This window comes from Corvus moneduloides, chromosome 7 (assembly GCF_009650955.1).
Source record: "Corvus moneduloides isolate bCorMon1 chromosome 7, bCorMon1.pri, whole genome shotgun sequence".
Classification (NCBI taxonomy): domain Eukaryota; kingdom Metazoa; phylum Chordata; class Aves; order Passeriformes; family Corvidae; genus Corvus; species Corvus moneduloides.
The window spans coordinates 28175514-28193235 of NC_045482.1; the positions used below are offsets into that span (position 1 = coordinate 28175514).

Here is a 17722-nt window from a genome sequence, read left to right on the forward strand (position 1 = left end):
GTTGCTGAGTATTACCCACAGTTAAAAAGAAGAAAAAAATGTTGACACGGAATGAGAGTAGAAATTCAAGGGTTTTTGAAGTTCCCCTGCAGTGACCATTGCTGGGTGACCTTCTAGGATGTAGGAGCAAAGCAACTCAAGTCTGTCACACGTGGCCTTCTGAATAGCAAAGAGAGCCTCTGAGTATTAACAACTTGCTTTAACAGATAAAGGGTAAATATAGGTTGGCTGTCACTGCCTGCATTGCAGGAATAAAATGTGGCAACCAATGAACTTCTTCTGCATTAACCATCAAGACTCTAAGACCATTAAGCTTTCCCATCCACTGAAAGAGAAAGGTTTTGTGTCTCTAAGAGACTGCAGTCAGGGAAGTAAGTGAGGAGCCATGTGCTGCTGTTGCTCTTAGTCTTTTAGATGATGGGTTCTTAGCTCCACAAATTGTTGTATCCCTTGTGGACGCGTGCTGTGTTAGACTTAATCTTGACAGATAACACGGAATTGATCACAGAAATAACACATAACTGGTTGCTTAGTTACCAATGATCACTCCACAGTTACATTTGCTGTGTGCAAACAGAGCCCAGTACAAACCAATTATCCCTCATTACAACTCTAAAATGTCAGCTTCAGAGAGCTGAAAACAACTGAGCCAGGTAATAAAGGGAAATTTGAGTAGAAAAATACAAATGATAATTGGGAACTTTTTTTCCTCCCTATATGTTCAAATAGCCATAATCCTGTGGCTGAGGAAAGTAAATACATTGGTTTGAAAAAACCCCAGGATTCTTGTTTATTGGGAAAGTGAAAACAAGCATGTTATGTGTGTAAACACTGGGAAAGAAGTAAATAAAAATGACAAGCTAAGAATTGCGCAAAACTGATAAGGGGGGGAAAAGATATAGGGAGAATTAAAGAGCTTCAGGATTAATGATGGTATAAAGGAGCTGAAATACTTTGAGTCCTAAAAACAGCATGGTGTCACTCCAAAAATGAAGTGGGGGCTGTGATGATTAGTGGGAATGGCTTGGGCATGGGAAACAGCCCTATGTCTGTGTGAGGCAGACTTGAAGAGCCAGCAGGTGCAATGGTTGCAGGATCTGCAAATATCCCTCCCGCTTCTTGAAACACAGATACATGGCTATTGCTATTTAATACACTGGGAGGAGCCACCCTCATAGTCCTCACAATTAGGTGCTATTCTTTTATGATCCATCCCCAAAGAGCAAATCAATAAATCTCTCATAATTGTGACCTTCCTTTAGCAAGGTCTGTCTTTCATCTATCAATCAAACTGAGCCTTGATGCCAGCTCTGTGGATAAATTGCTGTGCTTGGATGTCTCACCAGCAGCACAATCATGAGATGCACCACAGACATGTTGCAGGTTAGATGCTCTGGAACTAACCTGTGCCTGAATTTATCACCAGGACTGTAAGCAATTCATTCTTAGCATTGCTTATGTCCAGCCTCTCTCCTCCTCAGCAATTCGTCTTCCCTCTCCTAAAATACATTATGACAAAAGCACCTATGGAGATTTCTGCCTTCCTTGCATGTGCTGTAAAGTGCAGCTATCTGATCATGTCCTCATGACAATGTAAGTTCTCTGAATACAGGAAGAGTCAGAGCTGGTTGCAGCCACAGTAGAAATGGGTTTGGGCTGAACGCTCTGCTTCTCTCCAGTACAAACTGCATGTCTTGTGTACAGGAGAGATAAGGACCGTAAGTGTTACATTCTCTACAAAGCCCAGGCTGGAGAAATACCCTACCCCAAGTAACCTGCAGTTTACAGAGGAGAAGAGAAAAACCCATTTCCTCCTTTCTCACCTCTTTATGCAGTGCAGCACAATGTAATAAAATTAAATTCTACAGGAGATGTAGAGCACCTTTTTGCCTTTGACTCCATTATGAATTTGGTTCCCATGTGGCCAGGAAAAAAGCAAAAAACAGAATGAGCACTTTTGAGGTTGATAATGAACAGAGAGAAGTGTGTTCCTGGCTATTCAAGAGATGTAGAGAAAGTACCACAAGTGCTTCAATGTCAGGAAGCATTTTCTGTTGTTGAGTTTGAGCAGAAGCTCAGGGAAAGATGCTTTACCACAGTCACCAGCTCAGCTCGGTGGGAGCTATTGCTCTGTGAAGTTTATCAACAGCCTGGATGGGATTTCTGCAGTGTAGGAGAGATGCTGCTTGTGTTTACATTAGTAGTTGTGTATGCATTAATAGTTGTGCCTGGCAATGTGTGCATGTGTTACACTGATGGCTGATCCACACAGGTACTTCCTAAATGGGGTTGGTTCATAAACACCACAATGTGCCTGCTCAGGAGAAATATTAGAGGCACAGGAACAATTCCATGAGACTGAGTCTGTGTGAAAGAAGGTAAGTGCCCTCTCAGATGCTGTGGTGTCCAGGCCATCTGCCTGAAGGGCTACACTCTGCTCTGGGGGTCAGCATGTAGCAGCTGAGTCTGTTTCTGTAGATGCAAAGCCATCTTCCCTGTGCAAAGACAGCTTTGTGATCTCCTGAGAGATGGGGGAATTCTGTTGTCTCTTCTGCTCACTGTAGGTCTACCCCAAATTAGCACTGTCTGCTGCTAATCCCTTGGTTGTTATCAAGGCCCTCAGGTATGTAAACCTGGACCAAACGAAAAAGGCCCCAAGAAATAATGGGCTTACCTCATCATATCCCAGCCAGCAGCACTGCTGAGAACATGGTGGAAAACTTGATTTATTAAAATTGATGAAGGAACTGGCTTGTCTTGAATAATTCATTACATATCAGCTGTTGCTGAGGTAATAGGAGCTCAGCAAGATCCTCTTTAGCACTGCACAGTGCCTAAAATCGTTAAATAAGATGAAGTCAAAGATTGGCTAGTTAAAGATTGAAGGGCTTTCTCCATGTGAAGGGAGAGGCCCTGGTTCCTGGTGCTGAGGTCATCCGGCTGTGAAAATCACCCACATCTCTCAAATGGAAGCCAGCCTGCTAATGTCACTGATATTTGCCAGGGCATGAAACATTCTGCTTCAGCCATCAACTTCTGCAGAATATAATGGCTCCATTTTTCACAATTCTTACTGGAATCATGTTTGCTTTTCAATATTCACCACAAGCTAGGGATGTCTGAGGGTGTTGGCTTGCTTTTCTGATCATTATGTATGAAAATAAATCAGCCTGGTACGCTAAGAAATAGGCACTACCATCTGAGTATGCAGATCTTGAGGTGCAATCTCTGCTGTTGCTCGGGGCTCTTGTCAGCATCAGCAGAATCAAATTACCCACAGCCTGGGCAGAGGCAAGGCTGGATTTTGGAAGCATGTCAGAAGCCCTGGAACAGAATCTTGCTAACTTAATCTGGTCCCACTTGAGCTCTTTTTCAACTCCACTGATGTCAATGCCAAAACCTTTTATAAACATGTAAAGCAGCAACAAAATCAGGCACTGTAATAAGATGGCCGATACTCCTCTTCCTGTATGTCCTCCTGCAGAGGTCAGAGGAATTGTAGTTAATAAAGAAAGAGGAGAACCTGATAAATGCAATGAACATGCTCCTGCTTCCCAGCTGCTGGTATGGGGTCTCCACTATCCACATTTCCAGACCTTCCCTGAAGTCCATCACTTTCTCTCTTTCCAGCTGGTGATGATGGAAACTGGCCTCATAGCCAGATCTGTTCTCAGCTCCAGCTTGCATTGCTTTCCTTTGTCTCCCACCAGGTACCTAGGAATTTGTGAGGTGCTGATGGTACAGCACCTCTAGATCATTGAGACAGCTGGACACAAGACAGCCTTTGACTTAAGATCCTAATGAATACAGAGATCACGATGCCTTGCTTATTTCCTCAAGCCAGATTTTACTTTCAGATGCCATTCCTGCTTCAGCCAGAGCAGATGATTTTAGCAAGGCCTCAGTGTCTGAAGTATGCTGGTAAAGGTACTCTGATGTACCATTGGCATCATGAGACATTTGACATAGCACCAGAAGACTGCCAGTTTGCTCTCCTCTCCAAAAATACTGCTTCATCAATCACTTGTGAAAGTGTTTTAAAAATTAAAGCCAACTTGCCCTTGCCTTGAAATGGAGGCAGCACTTTCTCTTCCTGCTGTCTGTTAATAGCCTCTCTGTGGGAGGTCACAGGACATTGATTTACACTCCTGAGCTTTTTGTGGACAGAGGTTAAGATCATTTGGAGAAGCCACAAACTGAAGTTGTGACTTCTCATTCTGAAGTGTGTGAATGAAGCAAATACTGTAACTCTCACAGCTGCATGTGAGATGTTGTGAACAAACAATGTGAATGGGAGATGCTGTGAACAAACTGTAACTTGGTAACATATGAGACTGATGTCTGGTCCCAGATCTCCCCAGACAAGACATTCCAATTCCTGTCTTTCAGCTCTATTATCTGTAAGAGGCCAAAATAAAACTACCTTCCAGCATCTGCAAGAACTCTCAGTCTCTGAGAACCAAGGAAAGTCAGGTAAGGTTTCCTAAAACTGAACTGTAATTACTTGAAATTAACTTAATTCTGAGACCTGTGCTCAAGTATGAGAGCTCCAAGCCACTGTTTGAGCACAAGCTGGCATGGCCCAGCTGTCTTGAGGGACACTGTGCCTTCCCCTCTGAAGCGGCAAGGAAATGCAGGTATGTGGGCAAGGACAGGACTGTGGTATCAGAAGACCAGTCCATGACCCATACATGCCTCTCTTTACCCTGCATAACTGTGTGTGCAGTTCTGTCAAAAGCAGCTGCTTTTGACCTTTCATCATTGTTTTCTTCTCTTCCTTCTTTCTCTCTCTCTTTTTTTTTTTTTTTTTTTTAAGCAGTCATCTGTTCTCTTCTGGAAAGGGCACCTGGCTGGTGATGATGCACAATTGCCTTGGGAGCTGGTTTAGGAGGCACAGTGGCCCTCTGACCTGCCAGACAACAGCAGTTGCTATGTGGCTTCCTTTTCTTTGTTCCTTCAGGAGACCAGCTGGTACTTATAGCATTTTTTCTAAGCAAGGCATCGTCCCTGAGGTACACTCAGGTGAGAGTACTTCAGGGAATTCCCACTGGGAGGTGAGAGTAAAGGATTTTATTATTAAAAAACCCCAAACCAACAACAAAAACCACAAAACCCCAAATCCTGGAGGAAATGTTGTTTCCTTTCAAGTGATTCTGTGAGGTAGGGACTGCAAAAGAAGTAGGGAAGCAAGAGTTTCACTGGTTCCAATACAAACCCATTTTTTTCAGGAAGATATAAAAAGTCCATTTCAATGCAAACCCTTTTGGGGAAGGGGGGAAGCTGAAGCCTGTTCAAACATACACCTGGTTTTGGCTGGGATAGAGTTCATTTCCCAGCCTAAACAGTGAAAGAAAGTTAGAGAAGGGCACAAAGCAGCCTAGTTCTCATTCCAGACAGAAAGGAAGGCAAATGGTGTAAATCAAGAGTAGGAAAACGTTGATATTTCTCTTAAGCTTGTTTGTTCTTTTGGCTTTTTTAACCCAAGAGATATAAAACAGATGAAATTGAGTTGGCTAGAATTTTGGGGACACTGGACTGGCTGGCATCACAAAAGAGTCTGTAAGTTGCCTGAAGAGACACATATGTTTCCCTGGGGTACAAGTGAGGGAGCAAAAGAGTCTTTCTTCCAGTTCTGCCTTCAGTGGTGGTGTACTAAAGGCACACTCATCATCAGCGTCACTGATGGCCCAGCTAAGTGTGAAACCTGGCTTTGTCTATACAGCAAAAAGAAAAGCTAAATGCTTTTTTTATTTTCTCTGAGGATATGGTGGAACTAAGCCAAAAATGTGTATTTGTACTGCTCTGCCTAAGACAGCATAGGCACCTTCTCTGGTGAATCACTAGGCCCCAAAGCTTCTGCTCCTCCTAAATGAATGCCAAGTATCCTGAGGAAGTGCTGCCAGGTACAAGGACATAGTGACACTGCTGGGCTAATGCATGATGGGTGTCCGTGGCTGAGGGTCTGCAGGATTCTGCCCCAAACTCCCTAGGATGATGAGGTTTGGGATCTAATCCTCTGTATCTGACTTTTCACTGTGCCCCAGTTTACCTCAGTTTTTCTGCTTAATGCTATTTTCTGATCTTCCATAAAGCATTTTCCAAATATTTTGCCCAGTATCTTCCATGAAGCCGGTGAGAGCAGTTCCTCACTGTTCTGGGGCCCACATAAGCAGGATATTGGCAGGTAGGTGCACAGGATATCTTTGGAGATCAAGAAAAAAAGAAGATTGTTGCCACCATGCTTCTATGGACAAATTACACATGACAAAGTTTGGAAATGCATATTCTGCAAGGTAGAGATAAAGGGTGTAAGGGCAAGCCCATTCAGATAAATTTGAGGCTTCCTTGCAGCTGCAACAGCCATGTTGACATGCACTAGGTTAAGACCAGACTCAACTGTTTTCATGTTAATTGCCTGGCTGCCTTAATTGCATATAGGCTTCTAAGTCCTGGAGACAGCTGTGTGACGTGACATGACAAACTGATATTTACCTCTTCACTGCTTTATCCTGCCCAGTGCTGCAGGGTCAGTACACATGTTCCTGTGCATTTAAGTTGTGCACAGAGCTGGTGGACTATTTTGCAAGAGAAGCAAGTAACATTTCACATCTGAAGGGACTGTTCAGACTTTAATTTCAGGCAAAACTACCCTGGCCTAGGTTCAGTTTCTGCTCCAAGGAATGCCTCCAAGGCACTGATAACCACCATCAGCAACCAGATAATAATCACTGAGCTGCTGGGCTACTCATTGGCAGTGCAATGACTGCACTTGTACACCCGACGGCCTCTGGTTGATGATGTGACACTCATGCAATGCAGTCAGTGTCCCTCTGGACTTGAGTGGCACAGCAGCTTCATGCTGTAAGGACACACAAAGTTAGAATACCACAAAGTAGTGTTTCGAGCATGGCTGAGGATGAGGAAGCTTTCTAAGATGAGCCTTGGAACACGAGGCTTCCTGCTGCAGTCTATGTCAACGGGCTGGCACATGGAGGGATGCAGGACTGCTGAGTCCAACTTCTCTTTCTTCTTTGGATCTCTCCTATCCAAGATGATGTAGGATAGGAACACCATAGGGAACAGAAGATGCCCCTACTGCTTCCAAGCACTGCACTGCTCTGTGAGCTGACTCAATTAGGTGGAGCACCAGGTCTGCAGCCAGGCCCAGAAAGCCACCAGCAGCTGGGAGCAGCAGGTTGTGTGGTGCAGAGATAGCAGGTGGCTCCAGGCTGGGGCTGGCCATGCACTTGCACCAATGCACTGGCACACCCAGCCTGGCTCCACTGAGCCAGGGGTGTCACTGAGTCTGTGGAGCAAATTCCTGCTAATGAGACTGCAGATTATCTTGCAGTCATGCCTGTTACAATTAGCCTCCTGATCTCAACCTCTGTTAGAGCTTTGTACGGAGAGAACTCAGGCTCATCCCCATTATAACTTCAGTGATGTAAGAGTAGAGAAAAAAAGACATTATATACTTTGCATCAAGGAGTGCTGGGTCTTTCTCCAAATAAAGTGGAGGAGGATCCCTCAGTAGGGTGTAGTCCAACACAAGCAGCTTTGCTGTCAGGTTCCCTCACTGGGAGGAAGGTTGTGAAGTTAAGAGTCTTCCTGCTGCTCCACACCCCACAACTACTTTGTGGCCATCAGCCACGCTCAGCAGGGGCATGGGCATGGGGACAGGAGGCTGGCCACTGCCAAAGGCTTCCTGGACAGATGTGTACTTGAAGGAGCACTGCTGGAAGACACCTCTGACTACAGCTCTCCTCTCCTTGCAGGACAGTTCCAGTCAGTGAGGACCATCCCTGTGTGCTGGGCCTAGGAGTAGGCTCATCTGCACCAAATGATCACAAATCAGTCTTCATAGTCAGTACATCAAACAGAAAGGAAGCTGGACTATTGCATATAGAGAAGCAGTACCCTAGGCTAGTGTTTATCCTCATTTACGTGGATGAAAAAAACCTGCTCAGAAGCTAGCAAAGATACATGATTTTGGCTACTGCAGGAGCGAGGAGGACACTGCATGTGGTACAGAGCTACCAGGAGAAGCTACAGTGAAATCAGCTGCCCCCCTCTTCAAGCCATTTACTGCAACACGAGGCAGGATGGATCAATAAATGTATCGAGCTAGGAAAGTTAATCTGCATCCAGAGCATCATAACAAATTAAAAGGAAATAAAATCAGTACAATTCCACTGGCTCTCATTACTATCACAGTGGAGAGTAATTAAAATCTATGGGGCGAATTCAACGCTGTAGGAACTCTCCTGAAGCCAAAGGCACTGTACAAGGGCATTGCTTTTTCCAGATGCTATGTATTTCCAACAGCAGCAGGAATGGCAAAATGGGCAGAGAGGATAGGGCAGGGTAAGAGCAGAACCTCTTTAGGAACCAGGCATTCTGCTGCTTGCTCTTCCTCATGTGGAGTCATGCTGCACACCTGCTGCTTTGGTGCTTGATGTGCTGACTTTCAAAAGCTCCAGGCATTTGTATGTGGGGCTCCCACTTAAGGACTTCCCAAGCCAACACACAACTGCCATTCATCAGCTCTGGCTGTGACCTCATCCTGCCTGTTCCCTGCTCCCCTGCATTACCCTGCTGCCTTCCTGTTAACTCCTCTCTCCTCCCCACTCCTAAACACAGGCACCCCTGCTACACACTCTCTTAGTTGCTAAAGAAATGCCTTTTCCTGCCAGAGAGCACCTTCTGCTATTCTGTTGCCGGATAAGGCTCTCAACCCATCTTTCTGTGCTTTCCTATAAACTCCTTATCCTTTGACCCACACACATCCCTGATGAAGAAGCTGAAGGAGGACTATCACCTGCCCCACAGTCACAGCCACTTGCCCTCCCATTACAGCTCTGCTCCAGTCCTGTGTTATGAGCTGGAGCTGTGCTATAAAGCAGGAATTCAACCTGAAGCAGCATTCACTGCCCAAACCTCTGTACCTTGACCCTGTGTGAGACCCCACTATCCCACAGCCGAGGCGCTGTCTTAGCTCAGTTGAGCACCTGATTCCCATCGAGTGGAAGATGTGTGAAGCACAGGAAGCCCATCCCTCATCACTGCACACAGCATTGTGTCCAACCACCCAGCACTGCAGCGTGAGGCAGCGGTGCAGCTGCCACACTGGCACCCAGAGAGGCAAGTGATGGTGATAGCCAGTGGCATGGGGCTGCAAATGCAAAGTTTGGTTCACAGGGCTGAGGAGCTGGAAACTGCCATAAAGGAGAGAGGCATTGGATGTAACACATCAATCTGGGGAAGTTCTGTAGATGGTGTGTAGCAAAAGATTTGATCTCAGCATGCTTGTCCAGCTTTCACCTTTACAAATGGCTTCCACCTACAGAAGCTATGCCTATGTCAGCAGGATGATGCATCTGCTAAATACCATGTGTGGCAAATGCCAGTCTGCACATGCACAGTGCTGCCGAGGGCTCTTCCACACGGACATGTTTACCATACAATAATTATGGTAATCTACAGAGATAATCCAAAGTGGATTGTTAATGCTATTTTACAAATTGATGTACTATGGTCCTGCAGGTGGAACCATGGACTAAGAGTTGTATTTCCAGATATACCATGATCTTGTTCACTGTCTGGAAAAGTGGAGGTCTCACTTGACCTGGCCTTACCTCAGTATGCCTTTCAAAAGTTCAGCCACTTTATTAACACATATCCGCATTTGTAACCATGTTCAGATTCACCAGTGAACAGCACAAAAGCCTCATTCTTAAACGTCTTCAGCACCTTAAAAGTCACAGCCATATTATCACAGAATGTGCTTCAACATTTCACCAAAAATAGGTGCTCGCATCTTTCAAAACAATCCAGCAAGGAAAGCAAATGGAAATCTGCCCCTTAATAAGTACCTACCTAGGGGCCAACCTGCCTTGTTTCTCTAATTTCCATCTGAAAGTAGCAGACCATCTCTCCAGATATATAAATCTCATCTGCCTTTCCTATTACAAGAACTTTGAGTTGATTTGTATGGCATTTATACATCCTTCAAAGGGATTGCTCTTTAAGGTAGTGTTAGCTTGAGGCATAACTGGAGTTTTGACCTGAAAATTACTTCACTCAAAAAGGACTGTGCTCTGACGGTCTTTATATGAGGTGAGATACAGGTAAAAGAATGGCTCTTAGGCAAAGAGGAAATAAAGTTCCTGACTCTCATCTCTCTGGACAGGCCAGGGGGAGTAGGGAGCTTCTTCCCATGGAGGTCAAAAGCCATCCTGTACAAAAAGATATCCAAAGTACACACTAATGTATGCTGCACTGTTGTAAGCATGAACAGGATTGCTGATGTGGTTGTGGGCTATGCTAGTGCCTGCAGCTTCTTCTGGCTGGGTTAGGTCTGTTTTATGGATTTACTTCAAGCTACTGCTGGAATGAAGAAAAGCCTGAGGAGTGTGCTGAGAGCCAGAACAAAAAGTGTTGCAGAGTTATTGCTCCACTGTCTGCATGTGACCAGAAATATTGCAGCACTGTGTAGACAAGCAATGACTGTCTCCCTTGGGAAGGTGGCTCTGTGGTACCCAGGTAAGGACAGAACCCAGAATAAAGGGCAGAGGATCCTCACCGAAAGACAGGACTGGCTGTTGAGTTAGCAGACCTGGTTCTCAGAGCCAGGAAGGAGACATCTACTCTTCCTGTACCTGTTGGAAGGTGTTCCGAAACTCCAGGGGCAGATCAAACAAGCAAGCTATGCACCTTAATCTTAAAAAGCTGATCAGCTCACACTCTGCTTATCAGTACAAAGGAGTCCATGCCTACCCATTCCTCTTTCAAAAACAGATTTTCTTTTTCTTTTTTCCTGTGACTTTGGCTGATGCTTGTTTTCAGTGATACTGAGCTTTAAGGAAAGCTGAAGTACTGTCTTGTGAGGTCTCACTGCAGGTACGGCTTCTGCAATCATAAAGCGCCAATTTCCCTTAAAATTGAGCCCTTAAATAGGAGGAGAAGTGCCACACTGGGGCTTACTGACAGGTTATCTTGTGTTGTGGAAACCTGAGCCCTGATTGTCCACAGAGAACAGAGCTGTTGCAACAGCTGTGGTAAAAAATGGGGCACATCAGTGCAAAACAGTTAAGTACCGCAAACCAGGCCTCCTGAGGGACTGCTCTCATCTTCTTGTAATTGAGAGGTCTCAGTTCAGGCCTGAGGGGTTTTTTTCAGTCTAAACTACCACAGCACAGATTAGTAGTGAAACTCTATCGATCCTTTATGAGAAGCAGTCACCTCCCCGGCACTTATAAGGCATTTCTTGAAAAGGGTCTTCCAAGACAGACCTCCTCTTGGAAGGGGTTCCTTCTGTCTACTCCTAGAAGCAGGCTGGAAGGATCAGCCACACCACCATGAGTGACAGCAGTATTTTAGCACAGAGCTGATTAATATCCCCAGGCACTGATATCCTGTTGGTCAAGGGGGCTCAGCTTCAATCCAGTACCAGCCAAGGCTGGTGCTAATTCCGCTCCAGCCAAACCCTGACCCACTGCTCTGCCTCTAGACCTCTCTACAAGGTGTGCTTACTGAGAAAGATGCTTGAGATGTAAAGATCCTTAAGACAAGCAAAGACTTGAATAGAGGGAATGGTAGGCAAGTTGTCCTTGCAACAAGGTAGGAAGCCAGCAAATAAATGACACAACAGCTCCAACAGGCTAGAAACTAATGTGTATCACTTCTGTGCTAGGTCTGAATGGAGCTGTCTCTGCTCAGTGTCTGAGGGTCTTTAATTTCCTTTTTCCTGGGGGAAGAACCTTGCATGAAAAGTTCAGCTGTGTGTATTCTGAGTCTTGTGAATCACTTGATTGTGGTCAAAACCACTGTCATCTTTCAGTTGCTAACTGGCTTCCTAAACTTGCCTACTGAAACAGTAGGATTGCTGTGTGGTAAACAAATTACTTTTGACAGGAGACTGCCAGCACTGCTCCCAGACGCCAGGGAAGCCACAAGATGGGCTGCACCATGTCTGACTGGAGCAGCTCTAGCATTGCATCCACAACTAGTGCAGTGTCAGGCTGCTTCTGCAAGCACTGACAAAGAACCAAGCCTGCAAACTCCCACTACCATCTGCTGAAGCTTCATATCCCAAAGGAAAAATGGATTTTTGCTTACACGTATCTCTTAGCATTTCAACAGCAGAGAAGGCAAGGGCGTAGACACTCTCTCTAGCTAAAAACACAAAGCCATGCTTTTTCTTTGTAAGAAAAAATTTACTGCTGCTCCTTGACTTCCTGTCTAGGACAGGGTTTCTTTCAAAAGCTTTAGAACCTTTAGTCCCTTTCTGGAGAGAAATCCTTAGGACAGGTACTGTTGAATTCCCAAACAGGTTATTTCTAGAATGTGAAGAGACTGTTCCAAAAGGTCTGCGAAGGGCCCTGAGTTGCTCCAGGCCCTGAGATGTTACATGGCAAAGTGAATATCAGCAGACAGTGGAGATTTTTTTTTTCCCCTTGTGCTTCACCTTGAAGCAGCTGTTAGCAAAGCCAGAAAACTCCTCTGCCCCTTGGTGTATTTAACAGAGCTTTGGCAAAGGGACTGCAGTCTGTCAGCTCATGAATATGGGAATTGTCTCATTCTCCAGTTATTCTTATTACCTCAGCCTGAGGATCCCAGCTTTCCATAACTAATTCCTGAAATCACAGACTTTCCACTGTCCTTTCTGTCCTTGAGCGGCAAATCGCTCCTCCTCATGTAACTGATGCTGGTGCCTGCTGTGGTGCCACTGGTTTTCCCAGGGCCCTCCCCTAGCAAGGATGGCACCATGGACAAGGTTACTGACTCCTGCACTCCTGCGCAGCTCCCGGAGATACTCACCCTTTGTTGCTGTAACTTACAGGAGGATGTCTGGAAAATAACAAGAGCTGTGCAGTGGCTCGGGCTGGCAGAACAGCTCTGAAGCCTGGGCAGTGGGCTGGCAGCTGTAATGCAATCCATCCCTGGCAGCAGACATCTCTCACCCTGTTCCTACAAGCCGCAGAGCTCCCTGACTTCCTCCACATCTCACCTTGTCTGCAACTCCCACAAAGTCTCAGGATTTGCAGTGCCTCCCACCTGTCACTTCATCTTTCCCTCATTGTCACATATGTTCTCAGTCCACCTTCCCTCTCTGTGCCCATGTACCTGTTTTCTACCTCTTTGTTATTTTCCCTTATCTCACTGATCCTGCCAGCCCTGTCCATCCTCCCAAGACTCAGAGCTAAAGTTGTTCCTGTGCTGGAAGGTGATAATGGCTGCCAGGAACCAGCTGTGAGGGCCACTGCAAACTGAAAAACAGATGGAAACTGAGACTGAGCTAATTATGAAGCAGGGACTGCAAAACTTGTGGAGATGCTGGCCAGAGGTGCCCAGTTTATTCCCAGAGACAAATGGGTGCATCCTGTGAATGCTGGCAGGTGACATGGGAGAAGGAAACTCGTCAAGCTGTGGACAGCTTTCCAATCCTGGCTATGGAGTGCTGCATGTGATGCCTCCTCATCTCACTAACACCCACGACTGCTGCTGCCAAGCTGCGCTGGACAAGGAGAATGTGCTCACTGCAGTGGCAGCTGAGGAAATCTCCAGGCTGGTTCCAAGGGCTACATTCCTGCAGGACACAGGCAGGTTAGAGCTTTTGTCGTAGACCAAGAAGCAGCTACAGCAGCACAGGCTGTATTGCAACAGGATCATGCAAGGTGGAAAAAACCCGTTAAGATCTTCCTGTTTCTTTTGTGATACAGGTTTTTTTTTCCCAAAAGCTTGCCAAAAAGGGTAACTGCATCAATGGAAAATATGTCCTCTAGCAGTTCATTTCTTAGTTCCAAACTGGCCCACCCAAAAGCTGCAGAAGAAATCACCTTTGAAGTCCATGGTTTTGTTATCAGAACCTCCCTTTCAATTAGTCATATTATAAGGCTGTAAACGCAATAATTCCATCAATACTATGGAACAGTCATGTTGCATTTGTATTAACATAAATGTGTGCTGATGTGCCATAGAGCTAATCTGATATGACAGTAATTGGCTGATGCCCAGCCATGGAGGACCTGGAGCTATCCTTGCTGTCTCTCCTCTAAAAGAACTGTCCTCTGAAACACTGGAAAGGAAACAAACTGTGATGCCATATCTTGCCTGACATCAGTCAGCAATGCTTCCTGCACCTCCAGCACTGAGGTGTTCGAGGTTGGGGAAGCTGTATTTGAAGTGGAACTTGATATCCTACAAACTTAAATATTAAGAAACCAGGATTTCCAGACTATCTTGTTAGACTAAATCAGACTCAGCAAGCACGCAATGGATAATAAACTCAGAAAATCCATAAAAGCATTCCTCTCCCTTTCCTCTGTGACTACTGGGAGCTGTGCATCATCACCTAGTCTGCAGTAGGCTTTTCTTACACAGATGAAGCTTAAGGAGATTAAAACTTTATAAATGCTTTGGGGCTACCATTGCTATCTTGTACAGTGCTCTACAGACAGAGGCAAGCCTTAAATCTGAGACTGCAGCTGGGGTTCTCTGGTTAAAGGCCTTAAAGGAGATCAATATAAGCACCGCCTAAGGATGTGAACCAGATCTCAAACACAGTCCATCTCCTGTCTGGGCCATGAAAGAAAGCGGACAGACTCAAAACCAGGCTAGGATCAGGAGTCTTTGCAGTTGCAGTTACAATAGGAACCACTAATTTTGCTTTTGGAAATATACCCTTCAAAGGGCCTTAGTGAAGAGAGACCATATCTCTTTTTGAGGGAGGCTATCAAAGAAACCACAGCAGACACCCAGGCTTTCTGTATTTGGCTCATCAGCTCTGTGCATGCTTTGCTGTCTGTCTGCACAATGCCTTGCCTAATGCATCCTCATCCATGATAGAGCTCTTGGGTTCTACCTCAGTACAAACCAAATAAGAGAGACTTGTTTTACTCAGAAACCATTCTTCTCAACAGTATGGCACTAAAGGCACATCGCTTTTGGCAATATGCAAGAGCAGTATCTCAAAATCCCAAAGCATACGTGGCCTGACAGTGCCCAAAACACCTCATGGAGCAGCCAGTGAAATTAAGAGAAAATTTTTTAAAGTAAGGTGGGGAAGAGCACCTTAAATAGGGAATTTGGAATTTGTGCCTAGGTTCTGGATTTGACTTAAATCTTTCTAGGTCTCTTACCTGCTCCTTCATCTGTAAAATGAGATCAATAAAACCTCCCCAGATTTGCAACGGTGCTCCCAGTCTTAATTGATGTCTGTGAAGCATTTGAGAGCCATGAGTGAAAGAAACCATTACCAAGCCCTCAGGCCTTACTATAATACCAACAAACAAGCAGAGTTGTTTATAATGCTTTTCAGTGCCACAATGACTAGGAAATGAGGAAAGGCTAAAGTGTAGATGCACCCAGTGCTGCTTTGCTGCAGTGTAAATGAAAATGGTACAAGTTGATTTTACAGATTTTCCTCCAGGGAATTCTGCTTTCAATAATGCAGTAAAACTTCTACCTCTATGGATTCAAACAGATGCCCTTGCTAACACCTCAGGTATCAAAACCTATTAAGAATTTGAGAGAATGCGTCTTGGACTCGTAATTACATGGAAATTAATTAAGAAATTACCCACTCGGACCTCGCAGATTTAAAGAGCCAGGTGCTGCCCAGCCACCCTTTCCCAACGATCGAACTCAGCCTAGTACCGTACCAACACACGATATCCCGCCTTGCACATGACAAAAAGCCCCCAGGCATCACCAAGGCTCTATCCTGCCGACTGCAAAGCTCTCTGTCCCTGCGGGTGCAGTTTTAGGAGCCGGGACGAGCGGCCGGGCTCATCCGGACCAGGGCACGGGCAGAGCGCTCCGGCCCGTGCTGCGCCAGCGGAGCCCCCGCTGCCGGCGAGGACCGAGCGAGTGCGGGGTGCGGGCACATGCGGGACCCCGGCAGCGAGCAGGTGTCAGCCGGGGCAGGTGTGGAAGGGCTTGGGAAGAGCGCGTATCCCCCGCTCCCGTCTCCACGCTGGGCGCGGAGCTGCCGGTAGGACCCAAGCGGCCCCGCTGGACCCGGGGAACGAGACCCAGCACACAGATAAACCATAAAGCGCTCCATGAGCGGCCCCGCAGCCCTCCCCGCCGCGCAGCCATTTGCCTTTGTTGCAGCCCCGCGCCCGCAAGGTGCGGCGGGGCCGGGGCTGAGGATGAAGAAGGAGCTCGCTCCCCGGTCGCTCTCCCCTCACAGCAGGGCGGTGAGGACACATCCTGCGGGACTGGCTGCCGAGAGGGACCCGCCCGCCCGTCGCCCGCCCGTCGCCCGCACCTACCTACCTGCGGAGCCCGTCCGGGACGCGTCGCCCGCTGCCTTTGTTGTGCATGCCCGCCCCGGCAGCGCCGAGCCGCGGGTCGGCTCCGGCCCGGCCCCCCGGCGCCCGCCGCTCGCAGGCCCAGCTTAGCCCGTCGCCGCGGCAACGGCGGGCGCGGCTCGGGCGAGGTACCGGCCTCAGGGCCCCGCCCCGAGCGGGCTGAGGGGACAGAGCGGGGGGTCCCCGGAGGGCCCCGCCCCGAGCGCTGTTGAGGGGATGGAGCGGGGCGTCCCCGCGGGGCCGGCAGCAGGCGGTGCTGAGGGGACAGGGCGGGGGGTCCTCGCGGGGCCGGGAGGAAGCGGCCCTGCAGCCCCGGCTTTAGTGCGCTCGTCTCTCGTTGCCCGCCCTTCTCCCCAGCCCTGCGCCCCTCCTTCCCCAGAGGGCCGGGCAGTTCCGAGCTGGGTTTAGGTTAGCCCTCGGCTTCCTCTTACAGTGCTTGGGATCCCTCATTTTCCATATCCGTAGCTTTTCTTTAGACTGGCCACCTCGGGAGTCCCTATCTCCGGTCACAGATCGCACGTTCTTTTGTCCTACAGCCAGCTCGGCTCTGGTGACTCTCTTGACTATCTTCCTGCATCAGCCTCCACAGGCTCTTACACGTGACGGGCAGTCTCTGGAAAGAGGGGAGCTGCTCTGAGAATAAAGCCAACACAGGGGTAACACCTCCGTTTATCCCTGTTCCTGGGCATAGGAATACGAATTGTATCCTGCATTTACAACTGTTTTAATTGACCATTCATTTTAGGGATAACTATGACAGCTTGAATCTCTTCCCTTTCAGTCAGTACGGACTTGGAAAATTAATGGTTATGTTGATTGTTTCTAGGATTAAGTGCCGCAGTTCACTGGCTTTATAATGTAATACTAGATTGAGCTGGGTCCTGTTACCAGACTTGTACGTGTGTGTTCATCTCGTTCTGAACAGGCACATTCTGGACTGGTGACACATGTTAAAAGGAGGGTCCCTGATCAGAATTGCTCACATTCAAGGGGTTTTTTGAGTGATCCAGCATCGGTAAAGACATTGTTTCTGTTTAAGGACATTAATTAAAGAACTAAATTCTGCACAGAAAAGTTGATTGTGGAGAGAAATAAATAGCATAGCAACCCTGAACTCTTTTTGTGTGTTCAACACCTGATTATACAATTTTTTTTTTTTTTTTTTCTGTCTGAGGTCTGTCAAACTCCCATTTCACCTTAGCAGAAAGGGATTTCAGTGGCACAGGGCTCACGACATCTTCCACTGAAGGCTCTTAAATTACAAATAAAACATACGAAACTGCTTCTGCCTCATCTGACAGAGGAAAAGACAGAGACAGAATGTGCTCAAGGTCACAGAGATGTTCTCTGGCACAACTGGGAAAAACCGCCAGAGCTGTGGCATCCCATCCTTGGTCTTCATCTGC

The 17722-nt window shown here is 46.9% G+C and overlaps 1 protein-coding gene across 6 annotated transcripts in view; it reads right to left on the reverse strand.

Annotated features, from left to right (window-relative positions):
- Positions 1 to 16365, reverse strand: part of LOC116446722 — a 46720-nt gene extending 30355 nt beyond the window's left edge. For 4 of the 6 annotated variants that reach the window (XR_004241328.1, XR_004241327.1, XM_032114992.1 and 1 more), the window contains exon 1: positions 16282 to 16365. The gene's annotated coding sequence lies outside the window, so the exon portion shown is untranslated. Of the gene's footprint in view, positions 1 to 16277 lie in introns of all 6 variants that reach the window. The other 2 variants (XM_032114990.1, XM_032114993.1) reach the window with 2 other exon arrangements.
- Positions 16366 to 17722: the final 1357 nt, after the last annotated feature.